This window comes from Marmota monax, unplaced genomic scaffold (assembly GCF_021218885.2).
Source record: "Marmota monax isolate L192 unplaced genomic scaffold, Marmota_monax_Labrador192_F-V1.1 WCK01_AAM20220418_F8-fsc00064, whole genome shotgun sequence".
In the NCBI taxonomy this organism is placed as follows: Eukaryota; Metazoa; Chordata; class Mammalia; order Rodentia; family Sciuridae; genus Marmota; species Marmota monax.
In genome coordinates this window covers 10,773,002-10,793,669 of record NW_026694542.1, presented here as the reverse complement: position 1 = coordinate 10,793,669, position 20,668 = coordinate 10,773,002, and the positions used below count along the sequence as shown (strand labels likewise).

General features: G+C 37.3%; 1 protein-coding gene across 1 annotated transcript in view; it reads left to right on the top strand.

The window, feature by feature from the left end:
- The window catches only part of Ikzf3 (IKAROS family zinc finger 3), an 89,979-nt gene that overhangs the window by 36,960 nt on the left and 32,351 nt on the right, over window positions 1-20,668 (top strand). The window lies entirely within an intron of this gene.

Here is a 20,668-nt window from a genome sequence, read left to right as displayed (position 1 = left end):
GAATTTAAATAAATATTATAAAACCCCAGGAGATGTAGTGCCTCTTTAGTAACTATACTGTAGACTGTAGGCCTCTGCTCATTCTGAATCTGCTCTGGATATTACTAAAGAGAAGAGTTAAGAGGGAGATTCATTCTCTGTGATCCATTCAGTGTGGATTCTCTTTGATTATTGTAACAGTCTATGCCATTTCTATCACCTTACTTCCAACAACGTGTCAATGGATTAATGGACATCTGTGTGTAGAAATTATTTTTTCCAGTTGCTAAGGATCTGGAAGTCTCATGCTGTTCTTGGTAAACACTAGAAAACATGATCAATCATCCCAAATAATTTGGGAAAGTGAGAAGAAACAGTTCTTTCCTCTAAAGACTCAGAAAGAAATGAATAGGCTAACTTTAGTCTAGTCTGATTATTGAAATGGATTATTCCATTCTTTCATGATTAACTTCCAAATTTATTACTGTAATATTAATATTGACTCTTAATTTGGGCTATATACCTTTGGAAAAAGTGATTACAGAGTCCTTCTTTTAAAACAGATGCAATATGATCAATGTGTTCAAATTATACACATTAAGTTACGGAAGCAATAGAATTGAAAAGTAGCATTGGCTGGTAGAAGATATACACATTGCATAATAAGATACTTCTGCCACATGCAGTACAATGGCACATACAGACTGGAGTTAGGCTGGGTGTGGTGGCACACACATGTAATCCCAGTGACTATGGAGGCTGAGGCAAGAGGATTTAAGTTCAAGGCTAGCCTAGGCAATTTAGCAAGATCTTAAGCAATTTGGGAGACCCTGTCTCCAAATAAAAAGGGCTGGGGACATGGCTTAATGGTTGCTTAACTTTGGTACTGGATTTAACCCCCAGTACCAAAAGGAAAAAAAAAAGACTGGTGTTAGGATTATACTTTTTAAAGTGATTAGAGAAATTTAGCTAAATTGTAATAACAAATATAGAAAACATGCTTTAGAGAATCCTGTTCGATTTTAAATTTAACAGAAGCAATTTTAAAGATGTCCTTTGAAAGTTTTTAGAAACTAACCTGTCTGGGGTGCTTTAAATTCAGAATAATTGTAATGTTTAATTTACATCTTAAAAAAATTAAATGTCATGTACATGTTTACAAGTTTTCAGCTCTTAGTTACTTTACAGAAAATTTCAGGCCCTGATGGAAACATTCTATCTTTTCTCGTTTGGAAAGACAGACTAATTTTTAGGGGGGAAAGTCTTTATCCAATTAGAATTATTTGTAAAACAAAATAAAAATACTTAGAAAAGTTGTGTAGATGTTAACATTTAGCATAAATTCACTTGTTTCCCATTCCACAAATATTATTATATATTTTTAAAAAATAGTCCTAGGAACCTTGTGTAGGGATTAGCACACTTTTTCTGTAAAGGGCCAGATAGTAAATATCTTAGAATGTGAGAGCCACACAATCTGTATTACAGCTCTTCAATTCTGCCATTATAGTGTAAAGCAACCAAAGAAGATACATAAAATGAATGGGCATAGTTGCGTAGCAATAAAATTTTATTTATAAAACAGACAGCTAGGGCCTGGGGTTGTGGCTCAGCGGTAGAGCGTTCGCCTCACATGTGCAAGACCCTGGGTTTGATCCTCGGCACCATATAAAAATAAATAAGTGAAATAAAGGTATTGTGTCCAATTACAACTAAAAAATAAATATTAAAAAAAAGTGAGCCAACCTGCAGGCCATAATTTTATTACTCCTGGCCTAGTGTATACTTTAATTATATGATGAGTTAAGAAAGCTTTTGGTCCTTGAAAGGAACAGAATTCATATAAATATCTTTAAAAGGCATCAGTGGGTACTCTAACACTATTATCTTAAAAATTATATATATATATATATGCACTCTCTCTCTCTCTATATATATATATATAAAATATATATATATATATATATATATCTGCTATTAACAGCTCTGCTCATCACATGCACATGTAGTTGAGCTTTCTTTCACTGCAGTTTACACAAATTAATTAGGAATACAACCATATGTGGATTAAATGTTGTATTACCACTTAGTTGGTTCCTCCTTTCTTCCTGAAAACTTAAGTCCATAAGGATAATGTACAGGTAATAGTTACATCAACTCAAGTTTGTTTCTCCATGAGGCCTTCTTACAGTATCCCAACTCCCCCAGTGTAGTCTCAGAGCTGAGTTTTTGGAATATGTTCTATTAGTACTTGTTTACATACCTAGTTATGTTCTATCTGGTATTGTTTGTATATGACAAGATTTCACTACATTACATTACAAACTTTTTGAAAAAAAAAAACCTTAATATTCCACATTTACATCTTTATGAAAATGCTTTCCAGTGAAGCAGTATAATTCAACTGGATTGAAAAAACACTGGGAGTGAAGAGGTCCAGAGTACTTTTTCCAGCTTTGTTATCGACACCTAAGAACAATTATTACTTCTCCTTAGTGTCCAACTGCAACTGTCTTCAGACTGAACTTGAGCAGTAGGAAAAGGCCCAGGGATCCCCAAGTCTTTATTTTTGTTTAGCATCCAATGAATGCTGGGAGTATAGCAGGCACTTCACTGAACATAAGGGATATTAGGACCTTCTTGAATCTAAAATGTCAGCACGATACTGTGATGTCAAAAACAGAAGCTAAAGCAATATTAAAACATGTCATTAGAAAGAATATCCCTATGGCTTATATGTGGCCTGTGATCTCAGAGGAACACAGTAAAATCAAAGCCTCTAAAGATCAGGGCTAGAGGTGAGATGTATTTAACACTACTGTACCCAGAGATATGAGCAGGTAGAGATGAGGTGCAAGGTGGTGGAGTGCCAGCTCAACGAGGGCCTGGAGAAAAATCATGGCATTTGCAGGTAAATGGATGAAGTTAGAGAAAATAAAGCTAAGTGAAGCTAGCCAATCCCCCCAAAAAACAAATGCCAAATGTTTTCTCTGATATAAGGTGACTGACTTTAGTGGGGTAGGGAGGGGGAGCATGGGAGGAATAGACGAACTCTAGATAGGGAAGAGGGGTGGGAGAGGAAGGGAGGGGGCAGGGGGTTATTAATGATGGTGGAACGTGATCATTATTATCCAAAGTAGAGGTATGAAGACATGAATTGGTGTGAATATACTTTGTATACAACCAGAGCTATGAAAAATTGTGCTCTATATGTGTAATAAGAATTGTAATGCATTCCACTGTCATATATAAATTAAATAAATAAATAAAAGAGAAGACATGGACTTAAGAGTGGAAGACTGAAGTAGAACTTTCACAGCTTTCTCTTTCAGTCTTTCCTCCTCTGACACTGGATTCCCATCTTTACCATTTCCCACTTAGAAAATTAATGGAAAGGGCCTGTCATGAGCATGTATATTATGAGGCTGTGATTCTATGGCATTTGCCAATGGCATTGATTTCTCTCCTTGAATATTTAGGGAATATAAGTTTGGCTGCCAGCTCTCTGCAGTTAACATTCTACTGGCCCCATTTTTCAGCAGTCCTCTTCCTACTTAGACTAGCCATTCATTCTAAAGCTGCTCTCGGGGCAGAAAAAATACAGCATCCCTCAGTACCCATGGACAGCAGCCATTTACCCTGCCCATGTTGCACATTTACCTTTTGTGTTAGTTTCCCAGGGCTTCCATAACAAATTACTACACATCAAGTAGCTTAAAGCAACATGAACTTCTCTCTCCATTCTGAGGAACGATGCTCCCTCTGAAGGCTCCAGCGAAAGCTTTCTAGCTTCTGGGAGTCCTTGATTTTTCTTGCTTTTGGGAGTCTCACTCCAGTATCTGCTGCTGTTGACACATGGCCCTCTTCCCTGTGTTTCTCTGTATGTCCTCTCCTCTTATAAAGATGGCAGTCATTGGATTTAGGACCCAGCCTAATCCAGCCTAATCTTAACTATAATTAGTTAAGATTATAGTGTAATCCAAAAACTCAGCTCTGAGACTACACTGGGGGAGCTGGGATACTGTGAAAAGGCCTCATGGAGAAGATTATAGTGTAATCTTAACTAATTACATCTATAATGACCCTGTTTCTGAATACAATCACATTCTGAGATTCCAGGCAGACATGATTTTTGGCAGGACACCAAACCCTTGTCTCCTGACTTTACAACTGAATATTAAACATACATGATGCCCATCATGAAAGAGATCTCTTTTTAATTCATAGTACTGTGGTGTTTAGTGTTTTTGTTTGGTTTCTTCTTTCCTATTAGAGTTATGGATCTTGCCAGGTTCCCCAAGAAAAGTCAAATTTGATAATTTATTGAAAGGCCTTAAAATTTCTCTAATTGTGACACCTTATGCTGTAGAGATGTTTGGATTAAGGAACTTCTCCCTTAGGAAATAACTGTCATCTTTAGTAGCTTTTCATGGCACAGTCTCGATCCCTTTTGAGGTGTACAACTGTTGTGTGAGTATAAGAAGTACTCACTACTTTGATGCAGCTGAAAGGGGAAAAAAGCAAGCCACATTTGTGGTTCATGGATGCTAATTGCTGCTACAATAGATGTGTGAAGGAGGTTGGTTGGAGAGAGCTGGGAGAGACCGAGTCAGCCTCGCCTTGCGCTCATTGAGGTTCCGCGGTATGGCTTAGCACACGCAAATACATGCTTCAAAAGGAAGTGCCGTTTTTTATCAAAATATTACATCTCTCAAGCCCAGATCAAGCCTGTCGCTCATGGGATGCAGGGGTTATCTTACAAAATCAGCAGCGCATTGCTGCACAAGTTCACTCACAGGGGATTTCTTTATGTGCTCACACTGGGCAGAGTGTTAGAGCTTCCACTGTGTCACACAGTGGTTCTGTTGGTGATAAAACCAAGACCGTGTCTCCTTGAAAACATTTTAACAAAACACATCTCTGGATTTTGTTTTTTAAAACCAGACTGTGTAGCACAGTGAAATAAGAGGAATGTGTAGGTGTGCATTTGGTATCTGCAAAAGAAGATGAACAATCGAAATAATTAAAGGAAAATGGGTCCTCCCATTGTCCTTACTGGATCCTTGGGAAGTTTCCCCTTCTCATTTTTCTTCTGTGGAGCAGTCGTTTGGCGCCTCCTTCCAGTAGGGATAGCAAACTCATGAAACACCCAGAGGAGCATGCTGACTCCCACAGCAGCCACTCTTGCCATTGAGTCCTGAGCTCACACAAGGTTTGGCACCAGCCGTGGTGACTAGGCCATCATGGACCCTGTGCAGTTTGATAGCTACATGAAGCGGGGACCCTGCGGGGGGAAAAGGATAGTCCCTATGGTGTGCCAGAGCCAGCTCACTGTCACTTGTTAAATTTTCAGGAATTTGCCAGGCACGATGGCAAATGCCTATAAATCCCAGCAAATCATGAGGCTGAGGCAGGAGGATCAAGAGTTCAAAATCAGCCTCAGCAACTTAGTGAGGGTCTGAGCAACTCAGTGAGACCCTATCTCTAAAAAAAATATTTTAAAAGGGCTGGGAATGTGGCTCAATGGTTAAGCACCCCTGGGTTTAATCCCTGGTATAAATTAATTAGTTAATTAATTTCAGGAATTTTGTGATCTGGCTGACTTTACACTGGTAGCTTGAAATTGGCCATGGTGGACTGTTTATACCACTGAAATCAACAAAACCCTCCCTACTCACTGTGTTGGTTGGTAAGCATTTACCAGCACACCACTGACCTGAGGACTGAACAAAAACCTGTCCTGGCTTATAAATTTGTTTTTCTTTTTTTTTTCCCTAATAATTTATAAACCCAGCAGGGGCTTTTTTGGGGGTAGGGTAATTTGAGTAAAAGAAAATAGTGTTGGAGATGAGAAGAGTACATGAGATCTCCTGATCTCCCTATAGTAGATAGGATCCAGAATTTTATCTTACAAAATATAGGGATCATATTTATTGTAAAGTTAATGAAATATAGCAATTGTGCTGTTAGGAAAAGCACAAAACAACCACTGTGAAGTGTACAGTGGACACAGTTGACATGCATTAAACTTTAAAAGTTCCGAAGGATCATGAAGCTGTTACTTCCTGCCCACTTCCACAGCACTAAGAACTTCAGCTTCCTCTTATCTGAGAAGGGAGTGGGGTGGATAACTGCAGGCAGTCACCAATCCTGTTATAGCCAAATTTGTACATTGTGTTGTGACAGGTCTTATTATACTTTATTGTGTCCCAAAGACATGGCAAGGACAATCTTTTTTGGTCATATTCTTCTTTTATGCCAAAATTCTGGGCAGATAGTAAATGTTTTGTTCCCTTTTCTTTCTGCCTTTCCATCCAACAATTGATTTGTCCATTTATTCCTTACCTTGTCCACAAGTGCTCACTAAACAATTGTTGATTAATCAAATAAAGTGAAGGAGAGCATTTAAGTATATTTTGGCAATGGGATTTTTCTTAACTGTGTTCTTTAAACACTGGGAAGGTTTTCCAAGGATTGAATGCATGTGGATTATTTTAAGAGAATTAATTTCCAGGTTCTCAACTTCAGTATGTTCTCTTCCTAAAACTGATCTGCCCTAGAAGCCACTGCCATTTTTTTTCCCATCTCCTCTTTTGTAATGACCTTTTCTACTTCATTAAAGAAAGGCACATCCCTCACCCATCTCTGCAGTGCAAGTACTTTCAGGATGCCAAACAAAGGGTCAACTCAATAATTTCTTTAATTAGACTTTCGCAAATTATCCTTTATCCTTCTCATTAAGAAATACATTTGGGAGGAGGAGGGGGTGCTGGGGTTGTGGCTCAGCAGTAGAGCACTTGCCTTGCACCTGTGGGGCCCTGGGTTCAATCCTCAGCACCACATAAAAATAAACAAAATAGAGGTACTGTATCCAACTACAACTAAGAGAGAGAGAGAAAGAGAGAGATACATTCCCCCCAAACTTTACTTTTTATATTTGATAATTATTGATCAAGAATTATAGCTGGATGTGGTAGACCACACCTGTAATCCCAGCAGCTCGGGAGGCTGAGGCAGGAGGATCATAAGTTCAAAGCCAGCCTCAGCAAAAGCAAGACACTAAGCAACTCAGTGAGACCTTGTCTCTAAATAAAATACAAAATAGGGCTGGAGACGTGGCTCAGTGTTCGAGTGCCCCTGAGTTCAATCACAGGTACCTCCCCCCCTTCAAATTCCCTGTATAAGCGAGTAGTTTCTGGGCTTCCTGCTCTGTGGCATTGGTCATGATGTTTCTTCCTGCATCAATATTTCTTTCTTAGCAAATATAATCTTGGGCTGGTGTTGTGGCTCAGTGGTAGAGCACTTGCCTAGCATGTGTGAGGCATTGGGTTCAATTCTCAGTACTGCATATAAATAAATAAATAAAATGAAGGTCCATCAACAAATAAAAAATAATATATATATATATATATATATATATATATATATACACACACACATGTATATATATGTATATGTATAAATATATATAATTATAATATACCATGATTGTTTTAATCAGTTGGTTCTAATAATTTGATCCAGAAGGAATTTTTTTGACATATTGCACTTCATGGTAACAAAAATAGCCTTACTCTCTCTCTTCCTCCTCCTCCTCCTCCTCCTCCTCCTTCTTCTTCTTTTTGGTTGGAAAGATATAGGCTGAGCAATAGAAGAGCTGAGAATATAAGAGTAGTGTATTGGGATAAGACTCTATGGGTAAAGTGAACTGGAAATAGAAGTTGAAGGAGAAAATTTCTTAGATTTTTAAAAGCTAATTTATGTATTTGTTAATTTATGATGGGGTAAATCAAATTGCAGTAATTTATGTTTCATCAGATATATCTGAAAGTATGTAGTAACAGTTTAAACCTTCATTATTTACAATAAATAATTATCTATTTTTTACCTTTATTTTGTTTATTTAGTTTTATGTGGTTCTGGGAATCAAACCCAGGGCCTCACACATGCTAGGCAAGTGCTCTACCACCGAGCTACAACCCCATCTCCAACAATTATCTATTTTTAAAAGTAAACTTATGATGAAAATGGGAATTTCACCTTAATATCTTCTTAATGTCCATTTTATATAAAGGATAAATATAAGACTTCAAATGTATTTCTTTTTAAAAATATTTTTATTGATTATTGATGGACCTTTATTATTAATTGCAAATATGTGGTGCTGAGAATCAAACCCAATGCCTCACACATGCTAGGCAAGTGCTCTACCACTGAGCCCCAGCCCCAGACCCTCAAATTTATCTCTTTTTTTAAAAAATTTGTTTTAGTTGTAAATAGGCACAATACCTTTATTTTATTTATTTATTTTTTATGTGGTGATGAGGATCAAACTCAGTGCCTCACATGTACCAGCAAGCGATGGACCACTGAGCTACAACCCCAGCCCTCCCCAGCCTTTTTAAATATTTTATTTAGAAAAAGGGTCTTGCTGAGTTGCTAAGTGCCTTACTAATCTGCTGAGGCTGTCTTTGAACTCATGATTTTCCGGCCTCAGCCACTTGAGGCGTTGTGCACCACTGTGTCCTACTGGTTTTTTTGTTTTTAATTTTAGTGCTGGGTATTGAACTCAGGGCCTCAGGCTTGCTAGGCAAGTGCTGTACCACTAAGCTGCATCCCCAGTCTCTGAAAACAGTTTTTAAAATGCTAGATGTTCACCCTTGACATTCTATTATGTGGTTTCTTCCCGAGTTTAATCAGAAGTCCAGCAATTGGTTGACAGAGTATTTGGGCTCAGAGATAGGAAAATTACATTTGGAAGTGACTAACAATACAGTAGTTTTAAGGCTTTGGATTTTAAAGTATCACACACACACACACACACACACACACACACACACAGCAGATGAATGAAGATGTCAAAGCCAGGCCTAAAGGAGGACCCTGGTAATCCAGCCCTTGGTGTATAACCTTCAAACAGCAATAAACAAGATTATCTGGATTTAACATGTGACCTTTCTCAGTTTGACTGGTAGGTCCAGATGTTTTCTCATTTAGCTGCCTGGTTGAAATCTGCTTTAACTGACTGCAGTTGGATCTAGATTTGAGATTGCAGGAATGACAGTCTTGAAGACTATTCTGCAGTGGGTGATGCTGTCTAAACAGTAACATATGGAGACCCATGGTTTAATAATTAAAAATAATTTGTGACCTTACCCTTAATAGATTTGTTAATTATGTCAACTGAAAAAGTAAAAATGGGATCGTGACAGATATTTCACTATATTCGTCAGTCTGGTGGCATTAAAGACATTGACAAGATTTGTTAGAACCAGGCTTTTCTGCACCTGCGTCTACAGAAGCAGAAATCCCAGATATGCCTTTGTTATCCTTTGTTACCCCTTGAGTAAATTCAGAGCAGCCCTAGAGAAAATATGAAAGGCTTTTGATGAACTTAAGTCAGTCCATGCTTGTAACCATACTTCCTACCCAACCGAATTTGGAAACAACTTAATGGTCTTTTATTACCTCCTTTATTGCTTGGAGCCCAAAGCCATCTCTGGCATTTTTATATTACCTCTCCCTTACTCACCATCAGCTTGATTTTCTAGTCTTTCAGGTTGTGCTAGTTCTTTCTCTTAGACCATATAGGAAAGATAATTCTTTAATTTTTTTCCTTTTGATTTATGAGAAATTTAAGTCCTCACATCCTTGAATGAACCCTCAGAGCACTCTTCCATGTGCATTTATACCACTGCTGACTTGCAGGTCAGAGATCTACTCACTAACTAATTGATAATTATAGCCTAGAAAAGTTCACTAAGTTATTAACAGAATAGAAATTGAGACAGTATAGTCAATGAAGCATAAAATATGGCAAATAAGTAACCCACAGTTTGAAAATCTGTATACTTGTGGATTATAGCACAATTTAGAAAAAGCAAAAATCAGTGGTTAGGTATGTATCTGAAATTGATAATAAAATTACTAAGTACAAGAGTATCCTGTCAGTCCAACTATTTTATAATTGATTGTTTAGCCTCCTTTCCTACTGCCAAGTAGGAGATGCATCTTGTGTTTTTTTAACCATTTATTCTTTTTAAAATATTTTTTGTTGTAGATGGACATAATATCTTTATTTATTTTTATGCAGTGCTGAGGATCGAACCCAGTGCCTCACACATGCCAGGCAAGTGCTCTACCACTGATCTGCAACCCAGCCCCCTAACCATTTATTTTTGTTAATTTCATTTAAGAGAACATGAAACCATCTGCATGAAAACAAAGAGGAGTTAGTCTTTCGGTGTGAGTGAGTGTGTGTGTGTGTGTGTGTTTCTGGAGATCAAACCCAGTTGCCTCCCTTGTACTAAGCAAGTGCTCCATTACTGAGCTATATCCTAGTTCCTAAATGCCTAAAAGATAGTCTTTTAAGGATTTGTGGGGTTGGTCATAGCTTAAAAACAAACAAACAACAACAACAAAAAAACAACATACATTTGTCATGATCTTCTTTGTAGTAGCTGATAAATGTGTAGTTACAAATCTTCCCTTTGAGGTAGTGTCAATAGAGGATAGCTTGCTGTTGGCTTATTTTTATTTTTTAATCTGTATATATTTATTCTTTTTAAAAAAACAGCATTCATCTTGTTATAATTTTCATACCTTGCTCAAGTGTTCAGTTCATTGACTTTTTTTGGTAAACTTAACAGAGTTGTGCAACTACCCCCATGTTTTAGAATATTTCCATAACCCTAAAAACCTCTTGTACCTGTGTGTGGTCAATTCCTATTCTTCCCTCCAGTCCCAGACAATTGCTAATGTGATTTTTGTCTCTATAGATATTCATTTCTGGACATTTTATATAAATGGTATGATACCATACATAACCTTTTACTTCTGGCTTCTTTTGCTTAGAAGTTGCTTCTTCAACTTCCTTGACGTTCATCCATGTTTCTGTGTGTATCTGGAGTTTGTTTCTGAGTAGTTTATTTCTGAGTAGTATTCCGTTGTATTTAATATAGTAAATTTTATTTATCAGGTGGCTGGCTGATGGACATTCAGATTGTTTACATTTTTCAGCTTTTATGAATAATGCTACTATGAACATTTACATACAAGTCTTTGTGTGAATGTATGTTTTCTTTTTATTTCTTTTTTTTTTTTTGAGTAGATACCTCAAAGTAGAATTGCAGGGTTGTGTGGTAAATTTTTTTTAATTTTATAAGAAACTGCCTATATTAGTTATCAATTGGTATGTAAGAAATTACTCCAATCCTTAGCAGCTTAAAACAATATAAATGTATGATCTCAGGAATACAGGCACATTGTCTCTGGGTCCTCTGCTTCACAGTCCCTCCCAAGCCTGCAGTTATGGCACTGACCTTAACTGTAGTCTCATACAAGGGCTTGACTAGGGAAGGGTCAGCTCCAAACTCACTCATGGTTAGTCAGGATTCAGTCTTGAGGGTTGTGAAACTTTGAGGTTGGCCACATGTGGCCTCCCATTCCATATAATCTTTCTAACTTACTTCTCAGAAAAGCACACAAGGAGAGAGAGATGATGAACAAGATCCAACTCACAGTCTTTTATAGCCTAATCACAGAAGTGACGCCTCCCATCGCTTTTTGCCATCAGAAGCAAATCACCTAGGTCCAGTCCACACTCAAGGGAAGATCACACCATGTATGAACTAGGAAGCAGAGATCACTGGATGCCATTTAGAAGGCTGCCTACCATTTGCCAAACTGTTTTCCAAATGGCTGCACCATTTTATATCCCCCCAGCAAAATAGGAGAGTACATTTTCTCCATATCCTTGCCAGCACTCATCATTGTGTGTCTTTTTGGTAATAACCATTCTAGTGGGTGTGAAGGAATATCTCATTGTGGTTTTAATTTGCATTTCTCTAATGACTGATGACGTCAAGTGTCTTCTCATTGGCCTATTGTCCATATGTATAATTTCTTTGGTGAAATGTCAGTTCAAATCTTTTCTGTGTTTTTAATTGGGTTATTTGTCTTATTATTGAGTTGTAAGATAAATCATGCTTTTGGTGTCATATCTAAGAAATCTTAGACCTTATCTAACTCAATGTCATAAACATTATGTGTCAGCTACTATGCTAGTACCTTTACATACATTATTTTGCTTAATTTCATTATTGTGACAACCCTGTGAGGTATAGATATTATCTTTGCCCAAATGAGGAAATTCATAGAAGTCAAGTGACTTGTTCAAGTCACCTAAGTAGTTACTGCAAAGATTCAGATTTTAGTAGGAAAAAAAAAGAGCTAAATTCCATATTGTCCCTTCCCTGTAATTATCAATACCTACTCCATTATTTGAATCTAATTAATAGAAACCTATTTGTGATCATTTGGAATTACCATTTGAAATAGAAGGGACATGTTCTCCAGTTTCTTGGCTGGATTCCATTCTAGTTTTATTCTGCTAGACAATATTTCCTCCACAGTTTCTGGTTGAGCTAGGATGCAGTTTTGCTTGCAGCCTTAAAGTGTATGACTGGGCAGCTGTTAAGCTGTTGCTGTGCTTCACCCCCAGGGATGAACATGTTCCAGTGACAAGATAGCTTATTCCCTTGTGCGCTTTTAATGTTATACATTCACCTAGGAGAAGACAGTATTGAGTCTCTCCAATATTTCTCAGTGCTCTAATCCCATTATTTGAAAACCAGTGGAGGGAAGGAAGCAGAGAGAGCCAAAAGTCCAAATAATACATTGGGATGGTAATTTTTATATTATTTTTGGTATTTTAAAAAATTTAATTAATTTCATGTTAGAAAAAAATAAGAATCATCTAATTTTTAATCTTTATATTCATTTCCCTCTCCTTTAAGAAATCTGTATATAATTTGGGTCTGATTGGAATACCTTTAGTTAGAAATACAATTTATCGTTTCCCTCTACTCTGAGCTAATGTGCTAGCTTTAGGCAAAATTGCTGTCTGTGTGATTTTTAAAAACACAATCAACCCTAATTTTGTACTTGAGGCAAAGAACAAAGTCATTGTTCATTGCTTCCTTCCTTCCTTCTCAATTTTTTTTTCCTTCCTTCCTTCTACTTGGGAAGCAGTCCCTGAGCTCTGTACCAAGCACAGTATTAAATGTTGAGGATACAAGTAGAACAAAATGCAAACACTGACATTGAATAGCACTATGTGGATGGAAAATGGGCATGTTACAGGGGGAGTAGTTTTGGAAAGGAAGAAGAAGAAAAATAATGAGCTAGTTTGCAGCTTGTTGGAGTATGAACCAAGTGTAGGAAATCCAGGAAGTGATTGGATGTATATGCCCGGGGCTTAGAAGGAAGGATCTTTTAGAAATGGACTTGGGAATCATCCACCATAAAAAGTTGGATCAGGAGAGAGATGGTAAAGTGAAGAGGTGAAAGTTTCAAGAAATAGACCCCTGGAGATCATTCACATCTAGGAGACAGAGGAGTAAACAGAGAAAATAAATAAGCAAGGAAGGAAGAGAACCAGTGAAGAATGGAGCTAAGGGAAGAGGATCAAGAAGTAGTGCATTATTGTTGCAAAGGGATGGAGTAGGAGTGGCAGGAGCCAGACTACAGAGAGCAAAGATATCAGCTGCAAAACTGACCATCACGTGGGACTGAGGCCTCTTCTCGTGTATTCTAAAAGAGAAAATCTACATGCTGCATATCAGCTTCAGATTGTTGTAGACCAATAGGGCCATATTGTCCTCATTCGTTTACTACTTCTTCCTTCCTTGGCCTGGTTATCATCAGTAAATTGGTTTAGGCTGCCCCAGAAGTTCGTTCATTAGTTCATTCAATTTTTAAAGTAATTTATCCCTCTGATAGGTTCTGGGGACACAAATATCATTAAAAGCTCATCTCTGGCTTGAAAATACTTCTAGTTTTTATGTGGAATATATATGTTAATTATTACATAACATAACACACACTAGATACAGCAAGATCTTCTTTGGCTCTGTATATGGAAGACATTTCATTCCTTCCTTTTACCTGTGGTCCTGAGTTTGATATGGTGTCAGTCAGAACATTTTTAGCCAATTTAATTATATATGGATGACAGTTTTTCAAAGAATTATATTATAAATGCTTTGAATTTTAAATTAATTTTAAGAAAGATAGAGTCAATAGTTCATGTTTAAATGAAAAGGAAGTTTTTTTCTTGTGTATTTATGAATGAGATTTCTACCCGGTGCATACTTTAGTCTATCTTTACTCTTTAACATATAAAACCTCAACCTCTTTAGGGTATTTTATCAACTATTTTTGATGAATAGCAGGGTTTTTTTTTTCCAGAAATACAAACACAAAGTCATATAATTCATAGTAAAATAATAGAAAAAGTTAATCTCTATAATTGACAGCATGAACTTTATATTTGTAGACTGCTTTATGGTTTGGAAAGAACTTTCTTACATCATGTTCTCCACTTCTTCCAACAGTTTTAGATAAAGAACTGCACTGGTTCCATGACATTTGAGGAGTTTAGCTCAACTGACCAACAGGAACCTCACCTACTGCTGAGTGGTGTACTCCTGTTGTTAAAAGTGGTGAATCTCCTCTTGTTCTAACGGGGAAGCAGTGAATTGCTTATTGAACAAAATTGTTTGTATTATTATGCCAATGAATGACCTATTTGATAATCAGATAATAATAAAAAGATTTATGTCAGTAAAATTGAAGGAGTCCTTTGCAACTGAAACTTTTTTTTTAATGTTTTCATGATAATGCTCTTACATTTGAAGTGACATGATTTACTGATTACCAGTATAGATTCTATATGGGTAAATTTAAAAGTTTGATGAGAACATGTTTTAATGAGAACTTAAACCAACCACATATTACTCAAATCTATCATTTCTTTGCTATTGAGATATTAGTATTTTATCTCTTGTTAGTCTGAATCACTTTTTCCTTTTTTTTTTTTTTTTTTGTGTGTGTGTGTGTGGTGTATGGGGATTGAACCCAGGATCTTGTGCTTGTTAAGCAAGCACTCTATCAACTGAGCTATATCCCCAGCCCTTTTCCTAATTTTAAAAGAGGCATTTTTAGGGGCTGGGGTTGTGGCTCAGCTGTAGAGTGCTCGCCTAGCACATGCGAGGCCCTGGGTTCGATCCTCAGCACCACATATAAGTAAATAAATAAAGGTCAATCAACAACTAAGAATTTTTTTTAAAAAGAGTCATTTTTAAAGTTAATAACTGTCCATCATTTTAAGCTTTAAAAGAGAAAGAAGAAACCATAATGGATCCTGTAAATCAATAATCAAAAGTTTCCATTGAAACTTTATAATTTTACTAGTAAAGAAATTCTGAAACTTTATTTTTTAGTTCTCAAAATATTGTAGGTTTTTAGGGCTGGGGTTGTGGCTCAGCGGTAGAGCACTTGCCTAGCTCTTTCGAGGCACTGGGTTCGGTCCTCAGCACCACATAAAAATAAATAAATAAAATAAAGGTATTGTGTCCAACTACAACTTTAAAAAAAAAATAAAAATATTGCAGGTTTTTGTCTCTCATTACTTATCCATAAAAATGTGAATTAGAAAATGAAAATGACCGACGATTTCAGTGTTTTCGTTCCTAATACAAAGAGGCCATTGTGAGAAAGAAGTACGGGTATTAATTTTATAAGGGAATCTGTTGTAGTTTATCTGTTTGTGCTGGATTGGATGATAGCAACAAACTCCGTAGGCTAAATACCTACAATACATATATCTCCCATTTTGCTCTTTAATGCTTCAAGCTTCTAAATCCTATTAACAGCTGTCAAAACCTGGTAAACTATTTAGATGCTTTCACAATTTGTTTAATTGGATAGTTAGAAAATGGCATGCTCAAAAAGCCCACCCCCCTTTCTTTTAGCCTGGCTGAACATCTGTAGCATTAGGGCCTCATTATCTCTGAATTGGCATAGCAAATCAGTGGCATCATTAAAATGCCACATTAAGATGATTAAGCTTCTTTGTTATCCAGTTGACTTTTGTATGTGCTGAGGATTTCATGGTTATGACCCCCGATCCTTGTAAAACACTTAAACAACATCACCCGTTTGTGTCTTCCCTAACAGCCTCTGACTTGTTCTGTCCCTTCTCACAGTATCATTGGCAAACTTGAGGCTATTACTTCGAACTCAGTTCTTCTCAGAGTTGGATTCTGAGGTCTTATAGTTTAGGAAGGAAATTTGGAACCTACTTTTTAATATGAGGAAGTTCCTAATAACGTGCTCTCCAAGGCACCCAAGTTGCCTGTTCTGTTTGTGACTTTGATAGGTTCTTCTCTCCAACCGAGCATTTTATGTGCCTGTAAAAACAAACTGAGGCACAGTTGGCTGAGACTGTTATTGCCCCTGAAGGATTTAGATGTTGGATCCTTTCCAGGACCCATTGTTTTTGCAATGTCTCAGGTGAAACCAAAAATGTCTACTCTGGAGTGCAAGCCTTTCATGTGATAACCATCACCCCAGGAAATGAAACCATGTGCATCAGCCCCCATGAGCCAGACCTTTGTTCTCTTCAGCCTACAAAATTCTCTCTGGGGGGTGTGTGTGTTAGTGTGTGTCATCTTCCTAAGAGGCCTTCTGAACATAGACAAAGATGGGAACAATTGTACCCCAGAGCAGCTCCTTTAGAAAGAAGTTTAGTTTAATCTAATTTCCTATGGGTTAGATTCAATTTAGACATCTTTTCCCTCCTCTGGGAATGTGTAGCAATTACCTTTATCAGCAATTTGTGGTTTGCTATGTTCTTTTCCCCACAAGTTCAATTATAAAAAATTTACTTAGAAAGCCTTTAACATTTTTATTATGAAATAGATCATTCATATAAAAAGACACATATAATTACATGTACAGTTTATATAATAATAACAAAACAGGCATCCTTGAAACCACCACCTGATTTAAGAAATAAAATTTTACTCCCCCCCCCAAAAAAAATAAATAAATAAATAAAATTTTGCTGGTGTCTTTGAAGATTCTAGATGGTCTTTTTAAATCATTAATTTAATTGTATGTCTAAGAAACCTGATACATAGAATAAGAAGATTAGAATTTGCAAAAACAAAATGGGGGATTATTCACATGACAAAAGGTCCATTCACTTTATGACTTAAGTATACAGTGAGGCCGTTTCTCAAGTATATTTGGGTATTTGTTGCCAGATCTTTATGATTTTCTGTATTTATTAAATACTTCAGGAGCTGCTAGTCCCTGACAACTGAAAATCAGTGAAAAATGATGATAAACATCTCTGAGCATATAATATAAATCAATGGAACAGTGTTATTGGGTTTACATGTAACATGTTATGAACATGCCTACTAAACAAAGATAGATGTGTAGATGTTAATTGCATCATGCTAAATTTAAAGCTGAATGAAACAGGTGTATGAAACAAAGAAAAAGAAGAATTTTCTTCTGGTCAAGGATATCAAGGAAGATTGCATGGAAGAAGTGGCATTTAATCTCCTTCTGGGATGTGAATAGATCTTTGGTGTGGTGGAAGGACATCTGAGGTGTGGGAAAGGCTGGAGAACAGGCTTGGGACCATGATCAGTCAGACTGCTGTTGTCCTTCTCAAACTGTGCAGAAGAACCCTTGAGTATCTTGTTAAACTACAAATTCTGATCTAGTAGGTCTGGACTGAGATCTGAGCATCTGCATTTCTAACAATCTCCCAAAGGATGCTGGATCCAAGAACTTTACTCTGAGTAGCAAAGTTCAAGTGTAATGAGATGATCAGGTAGGTGTGAGGCAGGTTCTGGACTAGCCTTGCTAAGGAGTTTGGACTTCATTCTGTAAACTAGATGAAATCGCCTGGGGATGTGGCTCAAGCGGTAGTGCGCTCGCCTGGCATGAGTGCAGCCCAGGTTCGATCCTCAGCACCACATACAAACAGAGATGTTGTGTCTGCCGAAAACTAAAAAAAATAAATAAATATTAAAATTCTCTCTCTCTCTCTCTCAAATGAAATCATTGAAAGTTTCTAAGAAGGGTTTCATTGCCACAGGACAATTAATCTGGCAAATAGGATACAGCATAACAGAGGTCACATATACTGTAGGCCAGCTAGGAGGCTAATGTAATAGTATATTTAGGTACCAAGAATTTATTGGATGTCTACTTTATCAGGGCATTGGGTCAAACTCCATAACAGCAGTTCTCAAACTCCTTTGTATACATATTTACCTAGAAAACATGTTTTGAAATGCATACTTCCAGTTCCCTCACTCAGATTTATAGATCTATGGTAGAAGCCCTAAAATTTCTGTTTTAAAACCATACAACCTCTGGTCTTTTGTTTATTTACGTGTTTGTTTTGAGTTGGGTGTCTCACTATGTTACCCAGGCTGACCTCAAACTCCTAGCTCAAGTGATCCTCCAGACTCAGCCTCCCAAGTAACTGGGACTACCATACCACCATATCAAGCAACCACTGCTTTCAATAGGTACAGGTTAAGCAAAGTCATAGGGAATACTGAGGTACCTGTACATGGCTTACATAGCTTCTGCCCTCAGCAAGCTTACATGTCCATAGGGGAGATGAAGTAGTTTTATAAGTAAACTTAAAAGAAGAAGAAACCTGTTGTTTTCCAGATGGGAAGATTGGAGAAGTCATACTTAGAAGGGAGAGAGTTTGGCCTTAGAAGATGTGTGGGACTCGGACCTATGGCAATGTTAGGGAAAGACCTTTAGGCAGTGAAAAATGATATAAGCAAAACGAAGAATACTTAGAAGTTGTTTAGTTTGGTTAAAATTTGTTAAATTTTGACAGGGTGAGAATATGACCAGAGCTATAGTTTAGGAAGGGCAACCTTGTGGTAATATACAAGGTGATCTGGAAAGGAGAAAGGAGAACAATGTGGAGACCATGGGTTGTGGGAAAGGCAAGAGGGTCTGAGAATTATGACAATGGGCACAGGGAATAGTGAATGGGGCACAGATTGAAGATTGGGTACAAAGAGAACCAATGAGTGATTGAAAATGGGGTGCAAACAAGAAAAAAGAAGGATGACTCTAAGAATTGTAGTCTGAAAAACTGGGAAGATAACATTGGAAGAATGTGGAAATAGAAGACTGAAGACAGGGAGAGTTTACACCCAGAGATATATATTGGGGAACTAATTATTTAAGATGTTCATTGGAGGGTTAGAGTTATGGCTCAGTGGTAGAGTACTAGGTTGGCACATGTGAGGAACTGGGTTCAATCGTCAGCACCACATAAAAATTAATAAAGTAAAGGTTTTGTGTGCATCTACAACTAAAAAAAATTAAAAAGATGCTAGTTGGAGCTTTATGAATGGATGAAATCACCATAGGAGAGGTGTATAGAGGGAAGAAAACAGAGGATAACAGAAATAGGTAGGAGGCAGAGGGAGGAAAAAGAGGTAGAAAGAAGCAATCAGGAAGCAAGGGGAGGTACGATTTCATTGAAGAAATTGAAATATAGAAGAACAAGGAATTGTGGCCAGTGGTGTCAAGGACTACCAAGAAGTCAGGAGGAATAGCATAGAAAAAGGCTCTGGATTTAGAAATCAGGAGATTATCGGTAATCTTCAGGGAAGCAGATTCAGTGAATTATGGTGGCAGAAGCCAGATTCCAGGGGATTTTGTCAGTTTTGAGGCCATAGAGGCAGTAAGCATAAATAACCTCGTAGTAAATCTGACTAGAAAGGAATGTTGAGGGTTGGGGTTGTGGCTCAGTGGTAGAGTGCTTGCCTAGCATGTGTGAGAAACTGGATTTGATCCTCATCACCACATAAAAAATAAATAAAATAAAGGTATTGTGTCCACCCACAACTTTAAAAAACATTTTTTAAAGAAAGAAAAAAATGTTGAGAGAGGGTATGTTTGGGCATGATGTGATGGAAGGCTAAAAACTAAATTGCAAACAGAATGAAAAGAGGAGGTGGCACCTAGGGAGCCTGAAGATATGGAGTTGACAGATCTTAAGACAAACTTGATGTAAAGAGGGAAAAGGAAAGGATTCCATAGTTTGAAGACTGAAAGAGGGGAGATGCCATTTGTAAAAATAAGTCAGTCACAAGTCAGAAGGAAGTTTGGAGTCAAAGATAACAAGTTTGACTTTAGACATGTTTATCAGCATTTTCTAGGAAAACTAAGTAGAGTTTCCTCCTTTCCTTTACTCTAACAAGTCTTCCTCTCAAGGAATGGAGTGAATCTCTTCATTAGAGCAGTCTAGTGTCTTTCCTGGATGTTTCAGTGGATATATTTGGAGTCTGAATGCTAAGCCCAGTAATCTCTCAGAAATCCTATTCATACCTTAGATTCTAATTTGTTCTAACATGCAGTTGTTTATCTTCACCTATAGAGAGGTCATGCAGGTCATTTATCTAAAACTGGTCAAGGAGCAATTATACCAGGAACTTTTTTGGTCCAGTACTCCAAAGGACTTCCCTAATTAATGGCTTGTCCATATGACTCTTATGCTTTCCCTATGACAGGTCCTAGTCTCAAATACTGTCTTTCTTGCTCCACAGCTAAGTCATAAAGGACATAAATCTAAGGTCTGACCTTGAACCAAGTTGAAGTAGTATTGAGTTCCAGGCCAGGCTGACCAAAACCCTGAGAAAAGGAGCAGCTCTCTTCTGTTCTGTTTTTAGAAAGACCACCCCTTGATCTTGCTATTTTTTAATGTTCACTGACCATGGGGTGGCCTGAGAGTAGTCATATTTACATTTTCTAACCAAGATGAAAAGGATCCTTCTCTGCTGGCCCT